General features: G+C 39.3%; 1 long non-coding RNA gene across 1 annotated transcript; it reads right to left on the bottom strand.

The window, feature by feature from the left end:
- Positions 1 to 1886: 1886 nt before the first annotated feature.
- Positions 1887 to 11249, bottom strand: LOC139182630 (uncharacterized). The gene is made up of 3 exons (XR_011566148.1): positions 9711 to 11249; positions 7150 to 7361; positions 1887 to 2850 (listed from the first exon to the last, which is right to left on the bottom strand). It is a non-coding gene; the product is annotated as an uncharacterized lncRNA (long non-coding RNA).
- Positions 11250 to 11463: the final 214 nt, after the last annotated feature.

Raw genomic sequence — 11463 nt, 5'->3', positions numbered from 1 at the left:
GGCCACCCAAACATGTTCCTGTCTAATTCCTGGGGCTTGTTACTATCTGTATCTTACATGGATAAAGCTACTTTGAAGATACAGTTAATCTTAAGGACCTTGAGATGGAGACAACTGGATTATCCAAGTGGGTCCAACCCAATCATCTGAGTCCTTTTAAGAACCTCTCAGGCTAAGCAGAGAATTGGAAGGAAGGATGGTTAGAGAGATGGAGGAAGTGAGCTATAAACCACCAAGTATGTATAGTCTTTAGAAGCTGAAAAACACAAAGAAATGTATGATCTTGTAGAACTCAAGAAAGGCATGCAGCCTTGCAAAAATCCTGATTGCAACCTAGGAGATCTGTGTTAGACTTCTGAGTTCTAGAATTGTAAGACAATAAATTGGTGCTGTTTTAAGTCATTTAGTTCACAGTCATTTGTTACAGCAGCAATAGAAAAATAATACAGATTTTAGTACCAGAAGTGAGATTTGAACCCATATAAACAGACCACCTGACCTGCCTCTTGAGAAATTTGTATGCAGGTCAGGAAGCAACAGTTAGAACTGGACATGGAACAACAGAATGGTTCCAAATAGGAAAAGGAGTACGTCAAGGCTGTATATTGTCACCCTGTTTATTTAACTTATATGCAGAGTACATCATGAGAAATGCTGGGCTGGAAGAAGCACAAGTTGGAATCAAGATTGCCGGGAGAAATATCAATAACCTCAGATATGCAGATGACACCACCCTTATGGCAGAAAGTGAAGAGGAATAAAAAGCCTCTTGATGAAGGTGAAAGAGGAGAGTGAAAAAGTTGGCTGGAAACTCAACATTCAAAAACCAAAGATCATGGCATCTGGTCCCATCACTTCATGGGAAATAGATGGGGAAACAGTGGAAACAGTGTCAGACTTTATTTTTCTGGGCTCCAAAATCACTGCAGATGATGACTGCCGCCATGAAATTAAAAGACGCTTACTCCTTGGAAGGAAAGTTATGACCAACCTAGATAGCATATTGAAAAGCAGAGATGTTACTTTGCCAACAAAGGTCTGTCTAGTCAAGGCTATGGTTTTTCCAGTGGTCATGTATGGATGTGAGAGTTGGACTGTGAAGAAAGCTGAGCGCCAAAGAATTGATGCTTTTGAACTGTGGTGTTGGAGAAGACTCTTGAGAGTCCCTTGGACTGCAAGGAGATCCAAGCAGTCCATTCTGAAGGAGATCAGCCCTGGGATTTCTTTGGAAGGAATGATGCTAAAGCTGAAACTCCAGTACTTTGGCCACCTCATGCGAAGAGTTGACTCATTGGAAAAGACTCTGATGCTGGGAGGGATTGGGGGCAGGAGGAGAAGGGGATGACAGAGGATGAGATGGCTGGATGGCATCACTGACTCGATGGACATGAGTCTGAGTGAACTCTGGGAGTTGGTGATGGACAGGGAGGCCTGGCATGCTGCGATTCATGGGTTTGCAAAGAGTCAGACACGACTGAGCGACTGAACTGAACTGAACTGAACACATAATATACCAGATATTACTGTTTCTTCAACTGGAGAAAAAAAATGCTTCCAAATACAATTTTAAAATAAATATGAAAAAGCAATGCTACATGTACAATTTTTGAATAATTTTTTGTGTGTAAGACATGCTTCTTTTTGGTTCACAATGAAAATGGTATTTTATTGGTTTTTCTAATTATATGAATATTATGAGAACAATTCAGCAAAAAACTTCCAAATATAAACAAACCAAAACCCATCTGAATTCTCCCCATCTGGAGAGATCATCTATTGATTTTTTGATGGCTGCTATTTTAAACATCTCTATTTTTATACATAAACTCTATGCATAAAATTTTACATAAATGGAATCATCACACTTGCCATTTTTATCATGAATAAGCTATTTTTTATTTTTGAAATGTACTATTCATATATATTAAAATATATAACTAGTGTATGCATAATAACAAGAAACACCTCTGTACCCAACAATGCAGATTAACTGTACTTGGAAAGTCCCTGTGCTCCATACCAGTTTCATTTCCCCACCTCTACTCCCAGAATTAACCAGTTTTTTGACTTTTATTTTAACCTTTCCTTGATGTACAGGGAAGCCTTGTGTGCTGCTGTCCACAGGGTCACAAAGAGTTGGACATGACTGAGTGACTGTTCTGAACTGCTTAAAAATAAGCTCAGCACTCATGTATTTATTACTAAACAATTATTTTTTTAATTTTAAAAAATTAAACTGCAAGCTAGACATATCTATAAAAAGAAAGCAATTACTACTATTAAATGAAAGTTCCCAGGAGAATGTAACAGAAAAGAACCTGTCTGCCTTGTGGTGGGGTTTTATCTCCATGGAGTCTATTCAGTACTTCTCTTATGATTCTGGTGGGACTGTGTTATCCTTCATGGATTTGGAATTGAGGGAATTAAGATTGAGATATAATAATGGATGAGAATAGAGACATGTAGAGTGTTTTGAAAGGCAGAAAGCTTTCAGGCCCATGAGATTTGACATCAACTAGATTTTTTATGTTAACAGAACATAAAAAAAAAAACCAAAACAACTACAGGTGAGAAAAGTGATTGATCTTCAATAGAAATGTGGGAAAATGAGAATCTTTGTCATGGGCTGTACCATCCTGACTTCATCAGGGTAGATGCTGTCCTGATCTAACCTTTTCCAGCCCTTTCACAGAGCAGAGCAATTCCTCATGTGAAGATGGTTGTTGCCAGGGCTCACAGGGCACTTATTCCCTCTTGTGTAGGTAGAACTGAGAAGGATTCCTGAAGAGACATCCTGTTGTTTTTTCTTTTCCTTGTTTCCTTCTTCCCACATGAGGAGAAATGTCTTATCTAGTAAGAGAAGATGGAAGAGAGAGATGTCTTTCTTCGCCCTCGTCTCTTTCTTACAATCCAATGTTTTTATACCTAGATGTGAATACCTTTACTTGTCTTAGAACTCAGGAAAGCAAAATCCAACTGAGAAGCAAGGCCACCTGCAGAAGTTAGAGACTCTAACCTGACTTGAATGTGATTCACTTCTAATGGATATGAGCCACATGAAGTTTTTTTCTTTCACTGTGGAAGTCCTTATTATAAACTTCTGTAATCTACCAAGCTCAGTACATTCTAGCCCTGTCACAGACAGGATCCAGGTTTATCCCAGGACTTGTTTGAGGTCACTGAGCAGATGAGTAGGCAGCTCCAAAAATGCTATGGGGATGTAACCCTCAAAATTGTGTGAGATGGTATGTTTCCTTTGTGGTAAAGTTTTCATATCTGGGAGGTGTAGAATTAACTGTAGAAATGTTGAAAAGAACCAAAATGTAATATTAATACTTTTATATTAATTAAAGTGTGCATACTTGCTATATTAAGTAGATGTAATGCATAAGAGGCTTTAACCTGTTAGAAAAACAGGTCAACCTTGTAACATTGTTTTAAAATGCCTAACTGAGAAGTGATAGAGGATCATGTGTCTAGACTGAATATAATTAATTTTATAAAAGTATTTGAAGATTTAAAAAACTTGAAACCAGTTTTAACATTCATTTATTGATTTTCTAAGTATTGCTTAAATACTTGAGCAAGTTTGTTAGATAATTTATGTATGCATAGGAAAAAAATGAGCATATTAAATGCACTAGGGCAGCTTAAAATGTTTAAAAGGAGTTAAATTAACAAGATTTATAACTGGTCCAGATAGCAACTAAAGACCTCCTTTAAAGGGACTGTGAAAATGTTATCTTTCTACATGGTTTTTTATAAGGTTTATAAAATGAACTGAAAACTGCAAAGAAGAACAAATCCCTTTTTACATATAAAGTTAATTGCTCAGTTGTGTCCAACTCTTTGCAACCCCATGGACTGTAGCCTGCCAGGCTCCTCTGACCACAGCCTTCTCCAGGCAAGAATATTGGAGTGGGTAGCTATTCCTTTCTCCAGAGGATCTTCCCTACCCAAGGGCTGAACTTAGGTCTCCTGCATTGCAGGTAGATTCTTTACCATCTGAGCCACCAGGGAAGCCCCTTTTTACATTTCAGTTCAGTTCAGTTCAGTTGCTCAGTCATGTCCGACTCTTTGCGACCCCATGAATCACAGCATGCCAGGCCTCCCTGTCCATCACCAACTCCCAGAGTTCACTCAGACTCACGTCCATCGAGTCAGTGATGCCATCCAGCCATCTCATCCTCTGTCATCCCCTTCTCCTCCTGCCCCCAATCCCTCCCAGCATCAGAGTCTTTTCCAATGAGTCAACTCTTCGCATGAGGTGGCCAAAGTACTGGAGTTTCAGCTTTAGCATCATTCCTTCCAAAGAAATCCCAGGGCTGATCTCCTTCAGAATGGACTGGTTGGATCTCCTTGCAGTCCAAGGGACTCTCAAGAGTCTTCTCCAACACCACAGTTCAAAAGCATCAATTCTTCGGCGCTCAGCCTTCCTCACAGTCCAACTCTCACATCCATACATGACCACTGGAAAAACCATAGCCTTGACTAGACGGACCTTAGTTGGCAAAGTAATGTCTCTGCTTTTCAATATGCTATCTAGGTTGGTCATAACTTTTCTTCCAAGGAGTAAGCATCTTTTACATTTAAGTATACTAAATTGATTACTTTTTAACTAACAGTCTATTAATGATTTTTTTCCACCTGGGACCCAATCTGGAAGAACGCAGATTCTCATTCAGTAGGAATCACTTTTAGTGTCAGACACAGATCAAAATCCTGCTATCAAAAAGTTGAGGTCAATGTCTGCTGCTGCTGCTGCTGCTAAGTCGCTTCAGTTGTGTCCAATTCCATGCAACCCCATAGACGGCAGCCCACCAGGCTCCCCCGTCCCTGGGATTCTCCAAGCAAGAACACTGGAGTGGGTTGCCATTTCCTTCTCCAATTCATGAAAGTGAAAAGTGAAAGTGAAGTCACTCAGTCCTGTCCGACTCTTCGCGACCCCATGGACTCCAGCCTACCAGGCTCCTCCGTCCATGGGATTTTCCAGGCAAGAGTACTGGAGGGGGGTACCTTTGCCTTCTCCTGAGGTCAATGTCTAGATTAGGTAAATTCACTAGAGGATGCCAACTTAGGATGGCCCTTTGAAAGTTAGGCAGCTAACTTTGAATCTACTACATTCTGACCACATTATGGCCAAGTCTTTTCCTTTTCTGGGACTTCTACAACATTATTTAGTGCCTTATTAAAATAAGTTGTTTCTTTGAAGTACTGAGTACTTAAAGTATGACGTATCCTAATGATTAAAGCACACACTTTGGGTAATCATTGATTCTTATGGTTCTCAAGCAAGTAAGCTCTGGTAATAATGGAGACAGACTTGAAACTTTAATAATGTAATTTACCTAACTTCCTAATGAGTTTCATGACTTTGCACTTCAAAAGAGCTTTTGCCTCTTCTCTAGGTCTTGTTGTGTGAAGCATGAATAGATCACTGGTTATCAATGGCAGGAGAGTTTTGGAACCAGACAGATGTTAGTATGAATTAGAGTTCATCTGCATACTAGGTCTGAGACCTTGGACCAGGTATTCAATCTCTTAGTTTTCTCATCTGTAAATTGAAAATGATAATATCCACCTTCCATGGTTGCTAGAAAGCTTAGAGATATTATATGAAAAGAGGCAGTAGACAACTGGTCTTCAATGGAATAATACATGTGATTTTTATAAGTAGTGTAAAAACGAGGGAGTGTATGTGTTGTTAGGTGAGAAAGGGTTAATTTCAGCAGTGGGTTGAGTATGTGTGTGTGTTGTGTGTGTGCAGATGAAGGGCCAGCTGCCTTGACAATATGCTGCTGCAGTGAATCATGGCTGGCTGCCAAACGGAGGCTCCAAAGACCCTTGTGCAATGTTAGGCGATGATCTGCAGGGTGTAAATGATACCCTGCAAAAACTCGAACTTCAGACTTCATGGGGTTGGAGCTCTAGCCTCACACAATCTCCCAGAGATCACATATCCCATACACCATTGGAGTGAGAAAAATCCCTAAGCCTAGCAATTGTCCCCATAGATTTTTGGCTGCCTACTTAATTCCTTAAGGTCTCCTTCATTCACCAATCACATGCCCTAGTATTAGTTTTTTTCCTATAACCAGTTGATGTTTGTGTGTGTTTTTTTTTTAATCCTGTCCCCAACCATGATTATTCCAGGCAAAATGTTATACTTTAAAACTCTTATGGAAATCATAAAAAATGCTGTCTTCTACATACTGTTGTGGTTGCTGAAATTCTGAAAGGGGCATTTTATATCAGTCTCCAACTGTAAACAATGTTAAAAGAATCAAATAGAATGATCCAGGAGGCAGAGAGAGATAGAAAGAGATCAAAGCTGCTGAGAATATTTGGATGCAAAAAAAGCAAGGTTTTTAAAGAAAGCTATATGAAAGGGAAAAGAGCTCTTCCATTAACAATCTTACTGAAATCCACTATTTTTCAATTAAGTCTTTGTCTAAAGCCACCTTTTATTAGGAAATTTTTTTTCAGACTTCAAGGTGTGCATGCAGTGTCCTAGTTTCCCGACCAGGGATGGAACTGTGCCCCCTGCTTTGGGAGCACAGACGCTCAACCATTGGACAGCCAGGGGAGTCCCTAAAGTCACCTTTTAAATGGAACAACATGTATATATATAAACATAGACACATAGTATGCATGTATGAGTTTTCTGGTCTATTTTAATTTTGAAGACAAAAAAAGTGTTCCTCTGGTCCTTATTCCTTTAAATATAGAATAGCAGTATAATTTAGTAAAAAGAACTCAAAATTTGAACTAGCTGGACCAGTTTTGTGGTTTATGAAATGGGATAAATTGTTGAACCTCTGAGGTGATTCACCTAGCTTAAAATTCTAGTTCTATCCTTTATTGCCGTGTAGCCTTGGACAAATTTATTTACTGTCAGGAACCTCACTTCTCTTTTCTGTAATAATAAGACAGTGATTTCTACTTTTTTTTTTTTTTCTGGAGAGTAGATTGAATGGAGCAAATATCAGTGTGGCAAAGGCTGAGGAAGTATCCCACTTGAGAAACTGCAGTTTTTTTGACTAGGTGGGTAGCATTGAGTGCAGGAAATGAGACAGATTTGCAGTGTGTTTTACAGTAGAATTGACAGAACTTTCCATTAGAGTGGAAATGAATGGTGATCCCACTTACCGCTTGTTCAGAAGTGATGTAGTGTTCCATCGCTAAGAACTCCATTATGCACATATGAACTTGACATAACCTGTAGCTGGTTGGATGCTAGAAACTGGAGTTCCCAGTAGAAGTGTTCTGGGCTAGAGATGTACTTATAGGAGTCATCAAGATATCAATGCAGTTTAAAGCTTGAGAACTAATTGAGATGGTACAAGGGTGTGGTGGGGAGACTGGAGGAAAAGAAAAAGAAGAAAAATAACGAGAAGGACCAGAGTGGGCTCAGGAAATACAGCTGCTCCCCATTCCATCATCCCCCCAGTGCCCTGCAGGGAGAAAGGACTCTTGAAACTGATCCCACTGTCTCTTTCCAGGGTTAATTTAGCAGAGTAAGAAGGGGACAGTAGAGACATATTTGAAAGCCTTAAATAGAAGCAGCTGCTGACTCTTCTGAGTAGTAATTTGATGACTATTTATTTAGCTTTAGCAGAATAATTTTGTGGAATAGATGAAACATTTTAAAATAATCTTATGCTGACACTATATGCCTTTATGTCTTACCAATATTTTACAACTGCATGGCTAGACTTACAGAAGGGCATTTCCAGGTAGAATTGAGATATTTTTAGAGTTAAAAAAAGTTGGGTATTCTATATGTTCAATTTGAGCTAGAAATAAATAAATATTTCTGTTAATATTCCAAAGTGCTATATTTATGTTCATGATGAATGATCATTCCTATTTGTGCTTTCCATATTATTATAAAATAAAATAAAGCTATATTGGCAATTTGCATCTATTATATCTGTGATAGTAAGTGCTTTTTTTGGTAAATAGTGGAAAGCAATAATTTCATGAGCCAATGAGAGGTTTGAATGATTATTTTATGAACTAAGAAACTTTTTTTCAATCTTCTGATTTGGCCTGTAAGTTTGGGAACTTTTTTCCCCTTTCTTTCTTCTCTCAGGAATGAAAGAGATGAAAATCTAAAGTGTCCCTGTTACGCTCTGCACTGAAGTCACTAAGTTAAAAAACAAGTTCAGCAAGTTTTAAAGAAAAGACCTGTTAGTTAAGTAGAAGGCAAATATTTTCATTAGTGCTGAGTGGAAAAGGGAGAGTTTCATGTGACACTTCAATGTTCAGTCGCTTCTTACCCCAAGTCATTTCACCTCAGAGAAGAGGGACAAAACAAAATGAGGAATTAGAAATGAGAGTTTACATCAGCCAAAAAAACAAAACAAAAAATACTTTTCCACTAAATGCAGAAAGAAGAAATGGTACTATTTTATTCAGTACCTCAGGGCTTTTTCAGTTAAATTAGAAACTCAGTTTGGGGGGCGATGTTTTTGATTAGGATGGAACAATTAAGAATAACTGAGAAGACGCTCAATGTAGTAAGGAAGATAGAGAAAGGAAGTAGGTTCCTATAGCCCATCCGATTGTGTGAATGGGGCTTCCCTGGTGGCTCAGAAGGTAAAGAATCTGCCTGTAATGCAGGAGACCTGGGTTTGATCCTTGGGTTGGGAAGATCCCCTGGGAAGATCCCAGGGAACCCCTGGAGGAGGGCATGGCAACCCACTCCAGTATTCTTGCCTGGAGAATCCCCATGAACAGAGGAGCCTGGCAGGCCACATTCCATGGGGTTGCAAAGAGTCAGATATGACTGAGTAACTAACACTTCACATTGTGTGTATGTGATGGAGATCAAAATGAACACCATCTCAAACCTAGATGGTGCCAAGAAGGCTGTATTTAACTTCTAGAAGTGAGGTGATACACCTGGACACAATGCAACTTAACCAAGGCCTTTGAGATATGTCTCTGGAGGAGGAAGGGGTTTCTCTCCATGGTGGTCCTCATCCTAGGGAACTCAGTTTGAAAAGGGGAGAGAAAGCGGTTTCATTTTATTTTTTTATCATTTTTATTTCTATATTTATTTTTGGCTATGCTCGATTTTCATTGCTTTCAGGGCTTTTCTCTAGTTACTGAGAGAGAAGACTACTCTCTGCTGCAGTGCAAAGGCTTCTCATTGCTATGGCTTCTTTTGTTATGGAGTACGGGCTCTAGGGCCCTTGGGATTCAGTAGTTCCAGCACATGGACTCAGTAGTTGTGATTCCTGGGCCCTAGAGCACAGGCTCAGTAGTTGTGGCACACAGGCTTAGGTGCTCTGTGGCATGTGGGATCTTCCTGGACCAGGGGTTGAACCCGGGTCTTCTGCATTGACAGGCAGATTCTTACCACTGAGCCACCACGGAAGCCGAAAGCTGTTTCATTTTAGACTTGTCCACGTAATTGTTAGTGAGGAGAGATGATCTCTGTTAGAAATACTATCTTCAATCCAGATCCAAAGGAAGCTTGCAGCAGGAAACTAACTCAAAAATTCACATGAAAATTTGCACAGGAAAATACTGTGATCACAAATCGCTGTGATCATGAACCTAGTAAATACATTGTTACACTGGCTGGAGGAGGACTAGCTCAACCTTCCACAAGCACACCTTCTTCTACTTCAACCAAGAGAGGAGAGGGGGAAAAAAACATAAGAAGAAGGGAGACACAAGGGCAGTGCAGTCATGCTTACATCATCAGGAGCAGCAGCTCACTTAAATGCAGCACAAAATTGACAATGGAAGTTGATTCACCACATTGAAGCCTGTATATAGAACAAGTTCTCACCAGGGACTGACGGAGATAGGCTGGACCTCACTGAAAGAAAGAAGTGTATAAAAGTTTGCAGTTTAAAAACAAACAGAAGACTATGGTTATCATTCCTTCCCACTGCAAATATATCCTTTCATATCCATGAAAAACGGCAGCAAGCATTGAGGTTGCACTTGAAATACTTAATACCATTATGGTCCAGACAACAACAAACTGGAATGGATGTTCCATAGATCCTGGCAGGCAAACGCTGCCCCAAATTTAATGCTTTATTTTCTAGATGGTGCCAAGCTTGTGGGAGAGTGGGCCGGATGGTTGGGGAGTCAAAACTCAGAGCAGCAGTGATTTCAGAAGCATTTAATATTTTAATGACCAGTAGAGCCATATCCATGCTTGCCAGATGAATATAAACTCTGATGAAATTATACATGAGTTCCCAAATGTTCCCTCCCTCTTGAAAACTTGACAAGGTTGTGCAGCTTTTTTTTTTTTTTTTTTTTTAATATTTCGGTTCAATAATGAATCTGAGCTTGCTTCCTTGATCATTCATTGCACATTTATTTTACTACACATTAATTTTGGTGATAGACAAGCTTTTAAAACTACTTCTTTTGAGAATTTCTACTTCAGATCTCTTACCAAAATTGAATTATTATCAAATGGCTTTTACAGGTCACAAATCAAGATTTCATTCATATATATAAACAACGTTTTAATGTACAGCTGCACTTGAAATATCTGAATCTTTATACATAAAGATTTGAGAAGAGCTCATTTAGCACAGCCTTTCTAAGCATAGTTTTTAAAAAGCTAGTCAGAATAGCAAATAAACTACTGATCATAAATTACTTTTAAAATTACTAATAGGAAAGATTGATTTTTTTTTTTTTTTTTTTTTTGCCATTGATGCAAACAGGGGAAGAAACTAATTCAGAGGCAAATCTATTGTGTTAGCATGTCTAAACAGAGTGGATGTCCCCACCATCCAAAAAAATACACACATTAAGTTGCTTTCCAGCCCAGGCTATTCTTAGCATCCTTTAGCTCTCTGTTGATTAAGGGCCACATTTTCAGAGGGCTTTACTGGTAGCTCAGCTGGTAAAGAATCTGCCTGAAATGCAGGAGACTCCAGTTCGATTCCTGGGTCAGAAAAATTCCCTGGAGAAGGGATAAGCTGCCCATTCCAGAATTCATGGGCTTCCCTGGTGACTCAGAAGGTAAAGAATCCACCTGCAATGTGGGAGACCTGGGCTCAATCCCTGGGTTGGGAAGATCCCCTAGAGGAGGGCATGGCGAGAATCCCCATGGGTAGAAGAGCCTGGCAGGCTACAGTCATTGGGTTTCGACAAGTCAGATATGACTGAATGATTATGCATACACTTTCCAGAGAGAAGCAAGAACACAGGATCCTGGGAAAGAGGACAGACTCTCAGTCTTGTTGAGTTGTTCAGAATTTCCCTGGTTATGGGAGGATGGAAAAAAATTATTAGAGTATTAGGGAACTTGGAAAATTTTCTCTTTTGGAGAATCATAGTCCTATCTTCAGATGCTTTATCCCAGAGGGAAAAGGATGATTTAAAAAAAAAATCTAATGCCAGGATCATAGATATATAGGTAAAAATAGGCTTGGCTCAGCAATGAGTGATATGAGTGTAAAACCATCTTTGTATTCC

The sequence above is a fragment of the Bos indicus genome, chromosome 4 (genome assembly GCF_029378745.1).
Source record: "Bos indicus isolate NIAB-ARS_2022 breed Sahiwal x Tharparkar chromosome 4, NIAB-ARS_B.indTharparkar_mat_pri_1.0, whole genome shotgun sequence".
NCBI lineage: Eukaryota > Metazoa > Chordata > Mammalia > Artiodactyla > Bovidae > Bos > Bos indicus.
The sequence above is the reverse complement of the archived record's forward strand: the minus strand, read 5'-3'. Positions and strand labels throughout refer to the sequence as shown.